Here is an 8,392-nt window from a genome sequence, read left to right on the forward strand (position 1 = left end):
ATTTACTTGAATTGAAGTGTTCCTAATTAATTAGAAGACATAGTGTGTCCATTTCCTTAGTTGAATTGAAGTGTACCTAGATTAAACAAAATACACAAATGCAAAAATGAAAGCAATAAAGGAAATATTGTCTTCGCAAAACCCCTCTTTAGCGGTCCTGCAATCAATTATTAATGTTTAAAAAGCGTAGGGTCTTCTTATCGCTCAATTTGTTGCACAAACATTAGTAAAATGCCATCCAAAAACACACAAGTTAGTCAATTAGTACTAAAATAGCATTCTGGAAAATTATGTAAATGATAATGAGCAAACCCATAATTTCACAGTACAAACCCATTGTTTCAAGTTGTGTTTCTGTTGGTTCATTGTGTGTTCCCGTTGTTTTGTGTGTTCCTATTGTTTCACGTTCCTGATGTTTCAAAGTGAAAACTTTCAAAAAAATAAGTCATCCAACATACAAGTTAGCAGATTAGTAGGAAAACAACATTCTGGAAAATTACATAAATGATAATGGGCGAACCCGCCATTTCACAATGCAAACCCGCTATTTCAAACTACAACTTAACTTGCAAATTTTGATTAGACAGATCTATAAATTTTATGAAAATAGCTAAAACGCAAACCCGTTGGTTTATCTTACATTCTCACAGTTTCAGGGTGCGTTCTCGTTGTTTTGTGCGTTCTTGTTGCTTCGTGTGTTCCTGCCACTGTGCAGAAAAAATGCCAAAATTGTTTACAAAAATTTTGAAACTTAAAATGGATATTTATACCTTCTATTCGGTTGTGCGAATGCGAACCCGTTGTTTTAGATAGCGTTCCCGCTATTTCAGTTTGTGTTCCCACTGCTTCAGAGTGCATTCCCGTTGTTTTACGAAACCTCAGGATTGATAAAATAGACTTCCGTCGTGGTGGAAATCAAAGTGTGATTCCGCTTTTTCCTGCAAGTGCTCAAAATATGTCAAAAACACACTCAACAAAAAAATGTTAAAATGACCCGTGAAGTGGGTCCCATCGGGCGTGCCAGAAAATGTGTGATGAAAAATGTGCGTGTTAAACTAAGGGCTAAAATGAAAACTAATTAACCGAACAAACACAATACATCATACGCCTTAAGATTATAATGATAAAATCAAAACAAGAATGAAAACAATAACACAAATGCAAACCAAATGCCCGCTTCGATTTGATTATTCTGCAATTGGATGTATGCTCATGATGTAGCTTCAGATGTTCGATATTGCTCCATGATAGAAAATACAAATGATAATGGAGTGATGGATGAAAATGATAATGGATAGGTTGAGTAATTATTTTGGTAGAGTAACAGTATTATGTTGGAAAAAAGTGGATCATTTGGTCTAAAATGAGGGGGATTAAATAGGCAAGGTGAGGAAGGGGAGGTGAAGAGGAGCCACTTGTCCTCCAAAAAGGACAAGTGGCTCAACTGGAAAGAAAAGGAATGACATGAGGACACATGTCTATTTTGGGCAAAGCCACCCAAAAATAGGAAGAGTGACATGTGTCCTTAGGGACACATGTCTATTTTGGAAAAGGCCACCCAAAATAGGATACTTTCCCCAAAATAAGGAATTGGTTAGGATGTGCACACACATGTGAGAGTGGGTTGGAACAGATAGGATAGGGTTGGTTAGGGAGGATGACAAGGATAGGTTAGTTTTTTAAATGGTAGGAGACATGTACTCAAATAGGAATTTGAGCTTAATTAATGAAATAAATAAATTAATCCATGTGCTTGGAAAAGGGGGGATTTAATTAATTAAAGTAATTAATCCAAAGGGGCGGAGAACAAGGATAATTAATTAATTAGATTAATTAATTGAGAGGATAGGATAATTAATTAATTAGGAGGATAGGATTGGGAAATTAATTAATTGGAAGAAAGGGATTTAAATTTGATTAAATTAATTATTCAAATTTAGGTGTCTACAAGTGGACCATAGAATTTAGGGAGAAATGAAGCAGGGATAATCTTGAGATTATTAATATCATTTTGATCAGTGATAGGGAATTCAAAATTGGTTTGGTTATTTTGATTTTGTGCAGCCATACTTGATTGATAAGGTATCAAAGCAAATGGGTTGTCAAAAGGATTTTGGTCAGTTGGATCTTAGGGATTGTTAAAATTGGCAAATATATCAGCAAAAGGATTGATGTCTTGATCTTTTCCTTCCTCTGTCTGATTAAGGGCTTCTTCAAAGTAATTATCAGGATAGGGGTCATTAGGAAGAAATATCCCTAAGGAATCTCTTCTCCTATGCATGTAGTATTAACTCTAAAATAAGAGTAGATCATTACTCTATGAAAGTGAAAATTATATGTAAAAAAAACTCTGACACTACTGGAAATAAAATATGACTACAAATGACTGCAAAAGGTTCCCTAGTTTGACACCATCCATGATAACGACACCAAAAATGTTTGTCTCCCTTAATGGTTCTAATAACTAGACTCTGAGGCCATGACTTAGGAATTGGACATCCATACTAAGCAGTTATATGATCATCATGAAAGCTCAATTCTCTATCAACCTGGGGCATATACTTGAAATGGGTCAGCAAGGTATATGCACTAAAATCCTCATTATAGTCATTCTACTAAGAAGAAAATGTTTTTGAAAGTAAATAACTAAAATGTTTGAATAGAAACTACCTTTAGTTCAGAAAAATAGGAACTCGGTCCATAGCAAACAGGCAGGAAACTACTCTATCTGTCTTGCATGCAAGAACAGTCACAGGATGATTTCCAGTGGCTGTAGGAACAATCAACCACTAGGACAACAAACTAAATACTGAAAGAAAATAACTACTGGATACAAAGGATAGAATCCTTACTAAGTGGGGCCCCTTAGCAAGTCTTCACAAAACTCAACTAAGTGTTGCAAACTGGAATATTATATTATTAATTTAAAAATGCTTGCTACATCATAGTATCTGCTAAAAACTATTTTGCAATAAAATATTGAAAGTTATAATAGCTAACATTCACAAGAACAGTCATAGGATGATTTCCAATGGTTGTAGGAACAGTCAACTGCTAGGACAGCAAACTAAATACTGAAAGAAAATAACTATTGAATACAAAGGATGGAATCCTTACTAAGTGGGGCCCCTTAGCAAGTCTTCACAAAACTTAACTAAGTGCTGCAAACTGGAATATTATCTTATTAATTTAAAAATGCTTGCTACATCATAGTATTTGCTAAAAACTATTTTACAATAAAAGATTGAAAGTTATAATAGCTAACATTCACTATCCCTAAGAAGGGATATCTGAACTTATTTATAATAAGGAAACTCCTAACTAACTCCAACTAATGGCAAGTCCACTCCCAAAACATTAGGAGGATTCCATTTATTACAATATAAGAAAGAGGATAGGGAGTTACACTCTGAATAGGAAACACTCAAGTCGTTTCAACTACAGAGGAAATCTAGTGTAACTATCCCTCCTAGATTTATTCTCCTACAAACATGAATACCGAAGTCTCATAATTACACTCTCTAAGCTGTAGATAACCGACTGTTGACTCCTTCAATACTCATCTTGCTGAGACTTTGTCTTCAACCAACCAACTAGCATTAACTCTCACGTAAATCTTTGACTATTTCTTGTTCTTCATTAACTTCTACATCATGTCATTAGCGTGTACAAAACAAAAGTATATGTATTCCATATCAGAATAACATTTATCTAACTACATGCAAGATTAATATGAATAATCACATAGCATGGCCACTTCATCATTAATCATAATTTCAATTAAAAGGAATATATCTAAGGGTAAGTTAATGCCATTTTTTCAAGTTCTTGAAAATATAATAGGATCATTGTTTTAATAGAGTTTTAGGACTTAGACAGTATCTAAACCCTTGTCAAAACCTAGTAAAAGTATAGAAAACATAGACAAAATTGAGCCATTATTTGTGCTCATCAAGGTTGTCGAGTGTTTTATGGTAGGCACCATCTAACAATTTATTTCTAGGTCTTATTGGAGTTTAGTTTGGCCGCCCAACACCATTGACCTCCAAACAACAACCAACTTTTACTGTCACCATTTGAAATTCAAGCAGTTTGTCCATGTGGGTAGGTTATTTACATAAAATTTACAAGCATCTACAATGTTGGTCCCTTTTAATAGCTCTCCACTCTTGGAAATCTCTACAAATCATACTATTATTGTTTTCCACAAACTCTTTTGATATTGTGGTCTTTGACTTAGTCTTCCGAACATTCACATTAATGGTCTTCTAATGCATCTATTTGAATTGGTAGTTTGAGTTCATATTTAACCACGACATATATTATTAGCTTAGCATTTATTGTAAACTCAGTATTCCTTTTGTTGATTGTTAAAAATAAAGAGGTCTACTTTTTCTACTATTAGCATTTTATGCTAATGGTTAACTAATCAGTTAATTTCAAAGCTTGTAAAAGTGAGGGATTTTTCCTTTTGCATCATCTTCAAAGAAGGAGTTTTTTACATTGGGAATAGTTGTCAAAATGATCTTCCATTACAATTCCAACAAGTGTTTCAAAGGCTAGGTCTAATATATACTTAAACATGTTTCTTTTGATTCTAGTGCAGAAGTCTTAAAATAGGCCAATTTCATGAGGAATCGATTGATTAATAACTTTTGATTGGGAGATCGAAATTGAGTACTAGTTTTTGCAAAAGTTAAAGCGAGCCATTTCTAACATGTTGGTCCTTGTTTCATTGTAAAATACACTAAGTTATAAAGTGCCAAAATTGGGGGGTCCCCTAATATTGTGTCAAGGGGGGTGTCTTGAGTTGTGCCATTGAGCACTTTCATGAGTTGTGTCTTTAAACACTTCCACATTTCCCTTATAGCATTTCCTTTTGCACATCAAGTTTTGCAACTAAATCTACTAATCATGGAATCTAACAAATTCATTAAGTCTTTAACACCTTTCAATAATCATGAATAGAAATTTGTCATTTCCCTTGTGTTAAAGAATCAAGGGTTATATAGGGTAACTATGGGTACCAAAAAAGAATCCAATGTTAAAAAAGATAAGAAATTTTGGTTTAACAATTGTGACCAGGTCTTCAAATTATTTTGTCTTAACCTACCTCTAGACTTCTAGTCCATGCAAAGGCCTTTAAAAAAACCAATGAAGTATGCAAGCCCTAGAAAAACTCTTTGGTAAGGTTGACGAACTAAGGAGTCATGAGCTATAAAATTAACTCATTTGTTTGATTCTAAGGGATTTTGACACCTTGGAGGACTATTTCACAAAATTTAAATCACTAAGGTTGCAACTCAAAGAATGTGTAAAGAGGATCAACTCATCCTTTCCATTGTTTCCAAACTAAATCCTAAATATTTAATTTTGTATCTACCTTTTATTCCACTAAGAGGGCTCTTGGAGAAATGTGAAAAATGGAATCCTTGGACAACTTCATAGGAAATTTAACAAGGGAGCAAGATAAGTTAATCTAGATGGGCACCTTGAAGATCAATAAAACTCAAGTCCCCATTACAAGAAAAAGGAAATATAAGGCTTTCAGGGGTGGGGGGTTAGACTTATCAACAAGATAAGGAAACTAAGGATGACAAGAAATTCAACAATCAAATTGACACTTTCTCAAATCAAGGGCAAACCAAGATAGAAAAAGTCAAATGTTCCTTTGTAAGAAATCTTGACACAATGAGGACACATGTATACAAAAAAGGATTAACCATCTAAGACATCAAAAACATGGGATTCCTAAATCTAGTATAGAGTCTTCATCAATTTTTAAAATATTCTAAGGAAAAGGTTAAATCTAAGGCTCATGCACTTACAACTTCTAGTATGGACAGTTCATCTTCTCCAACATCACTTGTTGCATTAGGGTTTAGAGGTGCTTCACAAAGAGAATGTGTAGTCTCTTTCTAGCAAGACAACACATGGAGCATAGTCTCTCTTTTCTCTCTCCTATGGGGGACATTTTTTTGTATCATCTCTCTTTTGGAGGAAACTTTTTCCCCACTACGTTTTCTATCTTTCTCTATTTTATGAGAGAATAAATTGTACATTATTACCTAACAAGACTAGTAGTTGAGACTCATTATCAAAACTGTATGCATTACTCCCTAAGTTGTGCTTGAGGGGGAGTGTTAGTGTAAATAGAGTTATTCCATAACTAGTTAGTTGTCATCACTTTCTAGATTGACCTATTCATGCATAAGCTTAAGTTTACTTAGCTATTTTAGTGTTTTGCCCAACCTCATGTGGTTGAGAAATGTACTCACTTATTGCACATATATTTGTTGATTTCTCACAAACTTGTCAAGACACTTATTGCATATATATTTTCCGTTTTCTCACAAACTTGTCAAGTGTGCTCATAAAAGTGTTCCACTTTTGCAGGGGTCGTTAGATGTTGTTACCACCTTGCTATCCCCACTAGCTTGCATATATATGCACTACTTTATACATTACATGCACACTTATATTCAATGAAATGAGCTCTTTATTTTCATCTATTTTCATAGTATTATTTTCAAAATATTTCATAGCATATGATTACTTAACTCTTGTATCTCAAGCAAGTGCCACCACTTGACCATTTGATCTTGGCTTTTTAATAAAGATCAATATTTTCTCCAAGAATAATCTTTGTAGTTAATTCACATTATTCAAGAGAATTATCCATCTCTTTTTTAAGGTTTTCTTCTCCATAATATTCTAGAATGTCTATATGTTTAGGGTCCTCTTGATTCTTCATTTTCTACGTAAATCGATTCTATGACATTTTTTACTCATGTTCTCTAGCCAATTTATTTTATTTTCTACCCTTGCCTTAATCTAACAATTATTTTAAATAATTTTATTTTTTTTTCATGTTTGTCTTTGTTGTCCCTAGTTTCTCTAGTAGATCTTATAGGAGTGGTCCTTTTTCCTTCAAAACTTATTTTTTATCCTTGGATTCTACTAATAATAATAATCTTCTGATTTTGCCACAACCAAAGATTTTTATTCATTAGAACTATCATATTAAACTTGGGTCCTAATTCTTTTGTAAAAGAACTTATTTTTTCCAATCTTTCACATTATCAATTATAGCATTAATTTTTAGGGATTTCTTAAACAAAAAATACCTCTTTTTTTTTAGCAAACTTGTTTTGTTCTTCACTGAAGAGATCTAGAGTGGCTTCACACCTAGTTTGTTGGGAAGATATGTTGTTAAGATCTGATTCAATTCTTCTAAAATAATTAGCCATAATAGTTGTTTTAGTATAAATACTCAAAGTTGGAGCATTCAATTCAAACCCATCTCTCTGAAGATTTTCTACTTTAGTTAGGGTATTCACAACATCACAAGCTATATCATTAATTTTCTTGTGCAAGGAGATTCACCAATGTTCTATCCAATTTCTCTATTCTTGAATCATTCTACTTTTTCCTAATTCTTATGTGCAACCTATTTGAATATGTTCCCCATTATTCAATGTTAATGTTTAATACTATAAAAGTTACTAAGTTGGATCTAATAGGTTCATATCTAACTATATTTTCGACAGTATCACTTATTTCTAACTCATATTTATATATTTTTCCTTGATTTATTCTTAGAAGTATTTCTCTAACCATGCCAATTTTATCACTTATTTGTTTGATTTTTATTTTGAATTTCTCATCCTTTTTGGTAAGGTTGAATTTAAAATTGGTCACTCTAGCTAGTCTATCCATCATTTCAACATTTCTTCTTAGATAAGAAAGTGTGGATGGTAAATTATTTGATAGATAAGGATTTATTAAAATATTATTCTATTGTTTTGATTAAGTAAAAACAGGTTTTTGAAAGGAACCCGGACCTTAATACATATCAGGAGAAAGATAAAGTATTAAAGCGGAAGAAAACCATGTCAATTTTATCACTTATTTGTTTGAAATATTCTTCTATTGTTATTTATGGTATGTAGTTGGATAAAATTAGAATGATTCGAGATGTACATCTAACACCTACAATAGTGTATATTGGACCAATAACTAATTGGGAATGAAATTGGCATGATTAGGGATAAAATAATGTAGAGATTTTCTCATCAATATTATAATCTGTGAAAGGCTTTTTATTAGTGCTAGCCATTAGTGATAGAGTCCTTGGTATTCTAATATTGGATAGAGTTCTAGGATTGGATGTTGTGGAATATGTTCTTACATATCTTCTAGTTTGTTCCTCTTCTCAAACTTGCTCTTGAATTTTTTTATCTAAAAATGTGAGCATGTTAATAGTATATATCATCCTCCTTTGAAGATGCAAACACTTAGAATTTTTTGGGGGGGAGGGATATTTAAATCATGGGATCTAAAGGTTTCTCTTTTGATTAATTGTTCAATAATTAGGAAACCAATGTCATAT

Source organism: Cryptomeria japonica, chromosome 1 (assembly GCF_030272615.1).
Source record: "Cryptomeria japonica chromosome 1, Sugi_1.0, whole genome shotgun sequence".
Lineage (NCBI taxonomy): Eukaryota > Viridiplantae > Streptophyta > Pinopsida > Cupressales > Cupressaceae > Cryptomeria > Cryptomeria japonica.